This window comes from Gymnodraco acuticeps, unplaced genomic scaffold (assembly GCF_902827175.1).
Source record: "Gymnodraco acuticeps unplaced genomic scaffold, fGymAcu1.1, whole genome shotgun sequence".
Lineage (NCBI taxonomy): Eukaryota > Metazoa > Chordata > Actinopteri > Perciformes > Bathydraconidae > Gymnodraco > Gymnodraco acuticeps.
In genome coordinates this window covers 988,104-1,001,540 of record NW_022989899.1, presented here as the reverse complement: position 1 = coordinate 1,001,540, position 13,437 = coordinate 988,104, and the positions used below count along the sequence as shown (strand labels likewise).

The window sequence follows — 13,437 nt, the reverse complement described above, 5'->3', positions numbered from 1 at the left end:
GATCAATTCCTCAGGGCTCTCCGCCCTGCGGACTTGAGGGTCGAGGTACAGCTGCAGCACCCACAGTCCTTGCAGGCGGCCTTGGAGATGGCTGTGGAGAGAGAGAGAACGTGTGGAGTGGAGCTGCTAGGAGCAGCGGAGTGCCGGCAGCACCGGCTGTGAGGAGCTGCAGGGAGGAGGAGAAGCCTGCATGGGTTACCGAGATTATGGAAATGATAAGGGCTGTTTCTCTGCAGCCAACACACAGACCAAGTACCAGGGTCTGCTGGGGGTGTGGTCAGCCATGACATTTGGCCAGAGACTGCCCCAAGGCACCCCGGGCCCAGGGAAACGACGGGGTGCCCGCATAAAGGAGAATATGTGGAACCAAGCCCAAAGACTCCCTAACCAAACCACAGTTCTATTGCCACCGACTCAGACATCCGAGGAAGGAGCCCGACAGCACAGCCGGGGGAGCCAGACTCTACGCTCTCCTGAAGAAGATGACAGCACATGCGTGGAGCCTGTCGTCGCGGTGGGCCGTGCTGGTGGGGACTCCTGCTATGTCCCCGTCGATGTGGAAGGGGTGCCCTGCGCTGCACTGGTGCACACAGGCTCTACAGTAACCCTGGTGAGAGCAGATGTGTTGCCCAGTGGGACTATGTTCGAGCCGACATCGGTGCGTCTACGCACAGTCACAGGAGAGTTGGCGGCTATGAAAGGAAGAGGCGTGCTGTCTGTGTCGGTGGGGGGAGTTGAAGTGCGGCACCCCGTGTGGATAGCGGATGTGCAGGACCCGTGTATTCTGGGTTTGGACTTTTTGAAGGCGACGGGCTGCCTCCTGGATCTTCAAGCAGGCACAGTGAGTTTCCGGGGGGGGCCTGTGATACGGGCCTGTGACCCGTATCCACAACCCTGCGGAGCCTGCGGGGAGACCCCCTACACCCACCGTGAGTACCCTAGAAACCGAGGAAAACCCTCCCTCCGTTCCGGTATCCCCGGTGACGCCCACTCAGGACAATTCCCCACCTGTCACCCCACTGCGCCACCCGAGCACAGCCCCCCCCCCCAGTTACCCCAGACGGAGGGAGAAGAGGCTCAGTCTGCAGTATTGGAGGTGTGGAGGAAGAACTGTGGCGGCCTAAATCCCGAGCAGCAAGAGCAATTGGGGCAGCTTCTGCTAGAGTTCCAGGGCAGTTTTGCCATGAAGGAGGAGGAGGTGGGCCAATACGGAAGTGCCACACACTGCAGTTCATATATTGGCCGATAGGCGATGGCTGCAGAAAGGAGCAATTTCCATAGACCCCCATGTTAAAATGCCCAATTTTACAGCAGAAAAAAACATGTTTCTACCCCTGGCTCCATACATTTTATTATCGATATAGTTAGATTACACCTTCATGATTATGGATCTGTGAGTGAATTGTTTTCTAACGCGACCCTTTTATTTATATTAGGTCTTAAAGTGTTTGCATAAATTAGGGCGTGGTCACATTGAGTGACGGCTCTGTGAAGTGACTGCCACTGCTAGCTTGCTAGCTCTGCTACCTGCTCCGTGAAGCTAGCTACAGGGACTCTGCCTGCTCAGTTCATCCAGGAAACACAACTTGTAGCCGGCCGTGGTTGTTTGTTCTTCGTGCTTATATATCGGACTATTGTGACTCGCTCTGCGGTTAAAACAGACGGTGCATGAATGCGGTAAGTGAAATTTGAGTGCTTTATTTATGTGTTAATGATTTTAATCAGCTACGTAATGAATGGTAAGGCTTGGGTTAGCATGTAAGCTAGTGGTAGCTACATCGGTGCTAACGATGCTAATCGTAGCCTCCAAGTTAAAATCATAGACTGTATATAAAGGTTAAAACGAAATAGACAAGTGTTAAGCGTTAAGTGGGATAATACTGTTGAACAAACGGCTTCTGTTTGAGGTTGATAAAATAAGGTTACATCCTTGTAACTTAGAGATATTTTATTATGTTGGTAACACAACTTCCAAAGTTACAGTAAAATAAAAAGGACCCTGACTCGGACAATACACAATCCAACATGTTCAACAGAAGAGAATCAGTTATATTGTTTGTACACATGGTACTTTACTATATATATATCTGTTTGTTTAAGGTGTCCAGGTGATGCAGACAGGCTGGACCAGAGAGTGAGAGACAGAACTGGACTCCTCACAGCAGTGAACTTCAGCTCAGGTACAAAGACTCTTTTTTCATACTGTACAAAGAATCAAGAAATATATTGGTTTAAATGAATGAAGTATTGACTTGAATACACTGATATACATTCCATTAAACAATACTAAATACTAGATCACCTACACATCAGTTAAGTTGAGGGTTTTTTCCATGCAAAAAGTTACATTTAGATATTTAGCAATATGACTTTGTCAGCTTTCTAATTTAATGTATTGAAGGCAAAGATATTTAACACATAGTGAGAACTGCTACTATTTATCTCTCAATATTGTCTGTAAAAAACGTGGTAAAAGTTATTCTTTCAGTGAGACAACAGAGCAAGCTTCTACAGTTGCACTACGTTTTGATAACAGTTCAATATTATTTTGATAATAACATATATTTCAATGTTGATGAACTTCATACTGTTCATTCATAATCTGATTACAATTACAAAATAATTATATCTACAGCCCCTAAACACACAAACACACCGCTTTCATAAATAACACACTTGTTCTGCAATAATATGTTTTATGTTTCCTGTCATTTTTGTTAGGAAAGGACATGCCTGAAAGACACGACATCTTCTCCTTCTCTGAGGGTCAAGAAGAACATCCAAGAGGAACATTAAAAGCTGATGTTATGAGATTTTAAGACCAGTACAGGGCATTCACTAAGAAACTACTTTTATTGTAAAAACAGTCAGCTGATCGAATGCAGCTATTTCCACATCTACACTCCATCCGCTGATTATTTCTATTTGCCTCACTTTATGAGCTTCACATCACTTGTGCCTTGTACCGCAGAGTTTGCAACGTCACAAATAAATGGGGCCAATCTTCAGTCAGATGTGAATGTGTAATCTAACATTTTCAGTAAGAATAATGGACGAAAGGAGTGCAAATACAATTTATTGAAATGTGAACCAAAAGTTAATCAAATGTTTTAAATAAAAAGCACATATGGACAGAAGGTGTAAACCTATTAAATGTATAAGTAAACACATTAGTCAAATAAAGTGACAAACTAGGCCTGTGCAGTTGGTATCAGCTTTGCCCAGCATGGGCTCCTCCATCTGGCCTGGTCCTCCTCGCAGAGGAAAGACCCTCAGTCCTCTCCAAACCAACAGGACGTCCATCACACAGAGGTTTCTCCCTGAAGTCTCTGCAGCTCTCTGGACACCACGCTGTCTCAATCCGTCCACACTGAATATGAGGGGGAAAATGAAAATAATAAATGCTTTAGACAATAAGAAACATAAAGTTGACTGTTGAGTTGCTTAGTTTTTTTAGATTGTCAATACTATTACTGTATAACTAATATCTCAGGTTAAGAGGCACATTCAAATAAAGATTGGTCTTTAAATACATGTTGTCTTTTGAATTGTTTGTCTAAAGTCAAGGATCTAGAACTGGTACTTAGTTTTAATGATACAGTCTGGTTATTATGCTGTTTGGAGGAGGCCTCAAAGGTAAGAGCACTAACTAGCTACCATCACATGTACCTTAGCTTGACTTAAATGTATTAAACGTATAGTTAAGTGATATCAAAATATAAATAACTAATGTCATGCAAACATATTCATATTTGCTTGATTCCAGTGTTGAATTTAGCACAATTGCATACAAACGTTAAGGGGTTTTAAGATTCTGAAATATGCTAAAAACTCAATAACTTAGATTATTATTGATAGTTTTGCTGAATAGTTTCATGTCCGCTTACCTTAGAAACGTAAAATGCGACGGCAGAGTGCAGATGGGGAGCATGTTAGCTTAGCTTGGTAGCTTCAGCTAGCTCTGGAACTTCCAGCTCGGTGGCAGGAGGTCCCGCCTCGGCTCCGCCTCTTTGCCCTTATTTGGAGAAGGCGGGAGTTGAACTCTGACGTCACTGTTGAGCCGTTAGTGGCCGACTCCGCCTACTAAGGGCTTCACGGCAATTCTGCAGAATCCTATGGGTGACGTCACGGACCCTACGTCCATTTATATATACAGTCTATGGTTTTTCACGAAGGAACCGGAAGAAGTTTACTTCCGGGTTTTACGACGCGTCACTGCGGTTCTCTATAGGCTCAGCAGTTAACACACCTTTATTATATAAACTCCTGAGAGCAACTGCATCCGTCTGCCATGAACCCTACAGAAACCTACGTGTTAGTTTTGGCCCATAGTGGCCTCCATTTGTGTCGTGTAAAATGGGGGAAATAAAAAGTTAGCAAATCCCCATGTCCTCCTCAGAGGACATTGATAAAAACATTTAGTTTTAGGTCAAATAATTATTACACTGCTCTGAAACTCACTACACTAACTCCTAAGATGTTCCCATACTATAATTAATTAAAAATATTGAACTCACATAACTGGTAATTATAAACTTAGCCTTTTCGCTTTCTATAAATAGTGCTTGTGTTGATGGACGCCATTTTGAAATACAATGAAATTATCTTTTTCAAAGCCACATATTTGGGGTGGGACACAAATAAAGCTTCGCCAGTTTATAACCGATGAAACATGGTGGTATCAGAATAATCACTTACATGTGATGTAAAGGATGCCACACAGGTCACTGTAAAGATAAAGTGTCAGAGGAGAAATAAGCAAGATACAGGATCTGTTTAATTGCCATGTAGGTTCTCTTTTATTGCACACTCAAGACAATATCAATAACGGCATCACGCTGTCCCAGGTGTGTCGTATGCATGTAAATACAAGTTAAAAGTTTTAATGTAAATAGAAGTTAACATTTTCAATATAAAAGAAAGTGTCAGTAGTATCAAAACAATATAATAAGACTGGCAATATATATATATATATTAGGGCTGTCAAACGATTACAATTTTTAATCAGATTAATCACAGCTTAAAAATTAATTAATCATGATTAATCACCATTCGAACTATGTCCAAAATATGCCATTTATTTATGCATATTGTTGTGGGAATGGAAAGATAAATGAAAGAAGGCGGATATATATATATATATATATCCATATATCCATACATACAGTATCTATGTTTATTATAACATTTTTCTGCATGTCAAAATGAAAGACAACCCACACACCTATCAATCATCAAACCGTGGGGTCTTAATTCATTACGTGTTGATTTCTATCAACGGGGGAGTACTTCAGGAAAGTCGGGGGGGGGGGGGGGGGGGGGGGGGGGGGGGGGGGGGGGGCGCGGCTAGTGGAGTACTTCGTGACCACAGAGTGTGAACGTTGTGATCAGCTGTTTTAGCGCAGTGCTCCAGTGAAGGGGGGGGGGGTCTCCCTCCGTAGCCCGTTGGCGTAATTTTGGCACAATTCCGTTGTACAGACCGACGTTAACAGCAGCCCTGTCTGTGCACACGGAGACCAACTGTCGTCCGGTGATCTAACCGCCTTCTGGAAAAGCTTCACAAGTACGTCGGTACGCAAATGCGCTTTGTGACACAAGTGACGGTACGCATTTCAGAGAGATTACGCACATAACCTGCGTACCAGTTATGTGCACCCCTGTACTACAGCAAAAGTATTCTCCGTCGGGACTTCCTGCAACAACACCACGCCGTTATCAAAGATGTTCTATTGAGAAGACGATCACTACGTGACAAAAGTTTTAAAACCGTGGCTACTGAAATCAATCTTACTAACGGCTGTCTGTGCAATTTACTCCGCGCGAGTTGGCAGACTTTATTTTGCTTCCTTTAACATCATTTTTCATGGTGGGGCTAAGCCATTTCTTGGTATGGGTGTAGCCTACCCCAGCCATACCCTGGCGCTGCCACTGGTGGCACGTATGGGGCGGGCCATTCTGTACATGCGTTAAATGCGTTAAATATTTTAACGCAATTAATTCAAAAAATTAATTACCGCCGTTAACGCGATAATTTTGACAGCACTAATATATATATATATAATTACAATAATAGGTAAGCTCAGCAGCAGACACACCTTAGTGCAAAGTGAAGTGTCAGTATTAATAACAGTGGCATATATATATATATATAATCACAATAATACAAAATTAACTGTCCCAGGTGTAGGCAATTTGGGGAGAAGTGTCTTGCCCAGGGACACAACGACATGCTGACCGCAGTGGGGTTTGAACCTGTGCTCCCCTGATCCGAACACCAACGCACTCAACCACACGCTTATCAACAACGACAAGTTTTTATTTTATTTTTTAATTGAAGGCCTGTTGGATTTAATCAGCTCGCTTAGCACTGCCAGAAGCCCAGCCTGAAAGGTATTTTGTTGCTCCACCTGGCGCGCCGACACCTCCACCTCCACCTGGCACGCCGCCGAGTCAGCATGGCAAGGCATCACCATGAGCAGCTGGTCGTCCGATTCCTGGGCCTTGTGTGAATGCAGCAGCCGTTCGTCGTGCATCTCCTTGGCACGCAGGTCCTCATTCTCCTTGCTGACCATGGCACGGCGGTCCTACATCGCCATGATGGTGTCAAGGAAGCTGTCATCCCGTGCCTGCTTTCCTAAGAGGAGAAATAAGCAATATACAAGATCAGTTTAATCGCCTAGTAGGTTGTCAACAGAGACAGCATTGGACATGGTGCAGGCAGGGACAGTGTACAAAATGCAGGTGTAAATTAGAAGATAAGATAGGATCAAATAGCTAACGCTCAAAGTGCTCTTATTTATTGTTTTGTGCTTAATGTATGCTTGAACTTTGTTTTATAGGGATTAGTGCATTGGTTCTCAACTGGTCAGGCCTCGGGACCCACTTTTTACTTGGTCAATACATCGCGACCCAACATTTTGAAGCACTCAAATCTATTCAACAAAATATCGTGCTGTAATATATACGCTTTTCAGCATACAATATTAACAAAAGTGAAGTACAGTGCATATATCCCTTATATCCCTTCACAGAACTAAAGTATGTTTTTAAAAAAGGTTTAATGAGATGATGGAATCAAAGCTGAACTATATAAAAAGGCACGCATGCTGAAAACCCAACCCCAGCAGGGGGGTCTGGGGGGATTCTCCCCCAGGAGATTTTTAGAAATACTAACATAAAATATGCATTCTGGTACACTCTGAGGAGAAAATAAATTAATCTATTACTAGCTTCTCTGTGGGGACTTCCGGCAACAATCCTGATTCTGATTGGCCAGAAGACTCGAAAAAACATCAGCAAAGATATTTTATTGAGAAGATGATCACTACGTGACAGAAGTTTTCAAAACCGTTTATGGTTTCCGGTACTTCCAGTCCAACGCCGACTGCATGCACAGCGTTAGAAAATCGGGCCTTCAAAATAAAAGTTTGACTTTTTCCTCCAAAAAAAAAAAATTCTAATTTTTTTTTTTTTCTTCACTCACACATCCGCGAACCACTCGAAACGGGTCCGCGACCCACTTTTGGGTCTCGACCATAGACTGTATATATAAATGGACGTAGTGTCCGTGACGTCACCCATAGGATTCTGCAGAGTTGCCGTGAAGCCCTTAGTAGGCGGAGTCGGCCACTAACGGCTCGACTGTGACGTCATAGTCTAATCCCGCCTGCTCCAAATAAGGGCAAAGAGGCGGGACCTGCTGCCTCCGACCTGGAAGTAAACAGAGCTAGCTCAGGCTAAGAAGCTAAGCTAACATGAAATACCTGCATACCAAGTTACTGCTAACAGTGTAGTTCCTGTTCCTCTATATAAACCTTACATTCATAATCAAATGAAACAATCTGCAAGAGAATTAGCTATATTTTGTTATTCTTAATGCTTGTCATTCACACGTTGAGAAAAGACGGACTCCACCGCCCGGACCTAACGGAGCCGCAGTGGGCTAGCTCCGGGACGCCGGCTGGAGTTAGCCCCCTGCGGCTCCGTTAGCTCCGGCGGCCACCACTGGGATAATTGGGTCCCCTATTAACATTTGCTCCCGTTTAGCATTATGGGCGCCATAGCCATAGACTATAAAAGTCTTACCCAAGGCTGAATCATAAACTAAAATGTATATGTATGTATAAAGGGTTACGTCCTTAGCTGGCTAATAAGTAGCAAGCTAAGCTACCAAGCACACAAACACCTGCGAACGGGGTTAACTTGTATATATTATAATTTTAGACTTCTTGGAAGTTCTGTAGTACATTCAAGCGCACAGCACAACATTTTAATTGTCTGGTATTTGTAACAATATTCCCTAAAAGGCACAATCACCACGAACACGGCTAAAGGGTCAAGTACAGTAACTACAACTAACTAACGTTGTAGCCTCTATGGTTGTAGACTAGCAGAGTGGACAAGTTGCTGTTAGCTGACAGTGCAACACACTCTCACTCCCTAAGCGTCCAGGAGCGACGTTTGGTCAGTGTCCGTGGCGTCCAGTTGTGACGCTCCTAGGCTCCTTCAGCGTCATAAAGGGACACAAATAGCTTTCAACTGATTGCAATGTATTCCCATCTGCGGCGGGATTTGACGCTCATGGAAGCACGGCATTCGTTTGTGTCCCATTCCCATTGGATAATGGTTAATTGTACACCCGGAAGTAAGTATTCCTCTTACTGTCGATTGATTTTACAATGATATCTGCACTACTCATCGACTAAAAAACACCAGATTATCCTTGTTAATTACACAACATTGATTGGTTTCAATTGTGTGCAATGCTTTTGTATTTTTCCCCTTCGATTCGGAGAAACAAATATTTTTTCTGAGTAAAGGATGGCAGAAGACACTACACTACCCAGAATCCCCAGCTATCGTTTGGACTACACCATGTGCTCTGTTTGACAAATCCCGTGATAGTCCTCAAGCTCTGTGATTGGAGAGTGTGCTCCGAGGGTTACGCCGATTCTCGAACAGCACTTGAAATGGGATGGAACCACGGCAGACTGTCCAAAACTGGATTTGAACAGGTCCACCGTGTCCCCCCCTCCCCCACCCCGTCTGCAGAACTACACATGCTGGCTATTCTGTTTCGCAACATGTTCTCTATCTATGGCACGTCTCTACTGGGAGTTGTAGTTTTAAAAGACGTTTTCGTATTTCCCATAATAAGAAGTTGCCAGTATTAAACAGTGTACATCCCTGGAGGTTTAGGGGATAGGAAACACTCAAATTTAAAACATAATTAATAAATGGGTGAAAATTGCTTGTGCCCATAATGGGCAGCATTAATATATATACACACATGCCAGCTAAGGTCAGAAGAGCTTTATTTAACAGCTGGTCTTATGTTTGTGACCCCTGTTGTTAATTGATAATTACATTACATTAATTGATAAGCCTGAAACATGCACTTGTCAAGGTTCAGAGGCAAATTTTGCAAATATGGCAGTAGCCATCGATCAGCTTAAGATAAGATATACTTTATTGATCCCAAGTTGGAACATTTGCGTTACATCAGCATGTGTAACAGTTGTAAATATGCAGTGGTGTTTATTTGTAAATCATTTAGTATAATCACATACATTCTGTGTTTTATATTTAACAATTCTGTGTTCTTTATTTATTGATTGTTCAATACCTGACAAGGCCGGAGATGAAATATCTACATACATCTTATAAGAGTATAATACATTATGTATAATATCAGTTAAAATAAGTGCTTCAACCTAGTTAACATTGCTGGAGGTATGCACAAATATTGATAGATGTCTTGTAATGCACTATTAAGGAACCTGCGACCCAAGTTTTTCATTCAATGCAGAACTACACAATGCAGAACTACACCATAGAAAATCTTGAAAGGGATGTGCAAAATAGTCATTATATACAGTCTTTAATTAACTATTAGTAGAGAATAACGAGTAATGAATATACTTTATAGGGATCCTATTAATATCTAATAATAAAAAATAATGAAATTCAATAACATGCTTTAACCACTAGGTGTCCCTTTATATCAGCTGTGCACCTTTATGGTGTAAATACAGCCTATCTACCAATTGGATCAAATATAAAAGTCAGCCGAATTAGTGTTGATACTGCAAGGAGACGTATTGTGTGAAAATAAATGTAAGTTGTTTAATGGCTGATATATTTATGATCCACGTCACGTTTTCAGTTCCTCATGTTTGTCTAGAAGTCTTCTCATCAGGGCTCTATAAATACAGAACTACGGCAGATATGTCATATTTAATGCAGCCGAACCGTGTATTACAATGCCGTTATGTGATGACTTTCAAAGAGAAAAGCAAGCACACTCGGAATAAAGTATTATTATTTTTTTTTTTTTTAAATGTTTTCGGTCTGTTTCCGGTATTTGTTAATGACGATATGCTGTGAGATGTGAGACTGGAATTGCACAGGGGAAAATAACATAGGCTATCTTTAGATGCGGATTTTGTTAAACTAATATGTTTGCGCTGTGGACCAACACTATACATTGACGGGGAAGGGGGTAGCAATAAAGATAACACCATTAAACAGTTACACAACATAACAGAAATAATATCGATAGCAGCGTCCCTAGCAACCACCTTGGTAACAATGAAAACGTCGCGATTTCCTGAAGTAATCTTCGTAATAAATAGCAAACTAAAGATCATGTACATCCACTGCACACATAATCTGAAATAACAACTCATATTTCTCGCATCAAATGACATCAAAACGCATTTTAATGGCCAAACTAACATTAAAATAGGCATTTTCCACCGAGAATAAAACGAAGTTTGGCCATGTTATCTTTTTCTGCAGGGAGAAATTTGAAGATCATGTGACATAGACGCCAGCCATTGGAATGAATGGTGAAAAAAAATGGGGTTTGTCAAACAGAGCACATGGTGTTGTCCAAACGATAGCTGGGGATTCTGGGTAGTGTAGTGTCTTCTGCCATCCTTTACTCCGAAAAAATATTCGTTTCTCCGAATCGAAGGGGAAAAATACAAAAGCATTGCACACAATTTAAACCAATCAATGTTGATAATCTGGTGTTTTTTAGTCGATGAGTAGTGCAGATATCACTGTAAAATCAATCGACAGTAAGAGGAATACTTACTTCCGGGTGTACAATTCTCCGTTATCCAATGGGAATGGACGCTCACATTGCCTTTAAGGGCAGCCGACACAAACGAATGCCGTGCTTCCATGAGCGTCAAAAATGGGAATACATTGCAATCAGTTGAAAGCTATTTGCGTCCCTTTATGACGCTGAAGGAGCCTAGGAGCGTCACAACTGGACGCCACGGACACTGACCAAACGTCGCTCCTGGACGCTTAGGGAGTGAGAGTGTGTTGGACAGTGAGGCATGTACATGTCCATCAAAGTGACCACGCCCTAATTTATGCAAAAGCTTTAAGGCTTAATATTAATTAAACAGATGAGTTGAGAAAAAATGCACCCCCCACATAGTCATGAAGGGGGAATCTAACTATACATAGAATATGGCTTTTTGAACCACGATGTAAACATGTTTATTTCTGCTGTAAAGTTGGGCATTTTAACATGGGGGTCTATGGAAATTGCTCCCTTCTGCAGTCTGCTCCTACTGGCCACTAGATGAACTGCAGTGTGTGGCACTTCCGTATTGGCGTCCCGGCTCTTCCCCAGAGTTTGCCGCTTGGTCTCGAACCCACCAGTTGAGAACCACTGGATTAGTGGACATCAGTTCGATGTGTAACCTTCTTTCAAGGCCAGAGTAGTTGCAGTCTAACGGCCTGTCCACACTACAGCTTCAAAAACGGTTTCCAATGCGTCTGCCCATTCACTTTGAATGGGGTGACGTCACGTTGCCTCCCTTTTCGCCGAACTGAATTGTGGGTAGCATAGCGGTCCGTCTCCGGCGTAGCCAGCGTCAGCCAATCAAATCCCGTTTCTGAAAATCTGACAGCTCAAGCCCTAGCCAATCAAACCGCGTCTAAACTGGGAGCGATATCCCGCCGTTCATTTCTATATTTAAAAAAAAGATGGAGGAGAAACTAATTATCGCCGTAGCAAATCACCCGGTTTTGTATGACCAGACCCTCTTCACCTACCGGGATACAAACCGGAAGAACCAGTCATGGAGGGAGGTGGCAGAGACAGTGGGTGAAACTGGTAGGTTTTCGCCTGTTTATATATATATATATATTGCTTGCATAAAATCCCCGGGGTTTTTTGCTTTGTATGTCGGGGGCGGGAGATTCATGTGATTGGTTGTTGGTCGCGTTGCTCGAATAAAATCCCCAAGCTTCAGACACGCCCAGCTCCAAGCTTTTTTTTTAAGCTGTAGTGTGGACGCTCCGTAAGTGGATTGACATCTAACATAACATGGCTGAGTAAAATTATAACAATCAATAAAAAAAGGAAAAATAAATTGAATTTCAAATTACATTTTTACTTAAATGTGCAAAACATTAGAACATCAGTCTTTGTGGCATGCAGGTAATCAACTGTTTAAGCTTTTACCATTAACATGTAGAATGAATGTTGCAAATGACACATGAAATTATAGCAACTACAATGTAAGTTATTGTTTACCTCTCTATTCATTCAGTGTAGCCACAGAGGTAGCATTATGTCCGGCAGCTAGCATGCTAATTGCTAACGTTATAGCTCGTTTTATCCCGGAGGGGAAAGCTCACTAGTTTCCAATCCAGAGAGAAACACCTCGCCTGAAACACACGATTAGTGCCATGAGTTAGTGAAGCAAATTACAGAACATTGCACACTTATTCACAAGTCAAAACGTTTTCAGAGCGGCCGAGAATAGCTAGCTAGCTGTTGTTAGCCAGCTTGGAGCCGGCCTGCTAACAGTGTTAGCCAGTTCAGCTAGCATGACTAGCTCGATCTACTGAGCAAATTAAAGTACATCTGAGACCAGTATTGTGCAGATTAAAACAGTGCAGTGCATGTAGTTTATGTTACCTTTGTCGTCATCCCGGCATGACTTTGCGCTGTGGACGGTTCCCAGGTCGGCTAACTTTGCTGAACAATGGTCGTACATTTTGAAGTTGGAAACTGCCTTCAGTAGAAGCTTCTGGATCGCGTTCTCCGAGTAAATGAGAAGGGTCTAGCTGCGGCCGCGGCCAGTACACGATGGTACACGATGGTACACGACACTACGGTGGCTGAGAAGGGTCTAGCTGCGGCCGCGAAAAGTTGTACTTCCAAATATGGTCAGAAGAGAGCACGCCCAACACGTGAGGTTTACAGACAACATGGCGCACCGAGTACAGGTACTTAACGTATTGTGGTTTTAGATATAATTACATACTATTTAGGTTATCGTTTGTTTGTCGATGTGGCTGTTTAGCGCAGTGTAATTGTATTTATTTTGCTATATATATATATATATATATATACAGTGGCGTTTCTAGGTGTACAAAACTGGGGGGGCAGAAAGAGGTCGGGGG

At 42.6% G+C, this 13,437-nt stretch overlaps 1 long non-coding RNA gene across 1 annotated transcript; it reads right to left on the bottom strand.

The window, feature by feature from the left end:
* Positions 1-6,295: 6,295 nt before the first annotated feature.
* On the bottom strand, positions 6,296-13,172 carry LOC117539723. Its single transcript, XR_004568063.1, has 3 exons — positions 12,950-13,172; positions 12,563-12,696; positions 6,296-6,634 (listed from the first exon to the last, which is right to left on the bottom strand). It is a non-coding gene; the product is annotated as an uncharacterized LOC117539723 (long non-coding RNA).
* Between the last annotated feature and the right edge of the window lie 265 nt (positions 13,173-13,437).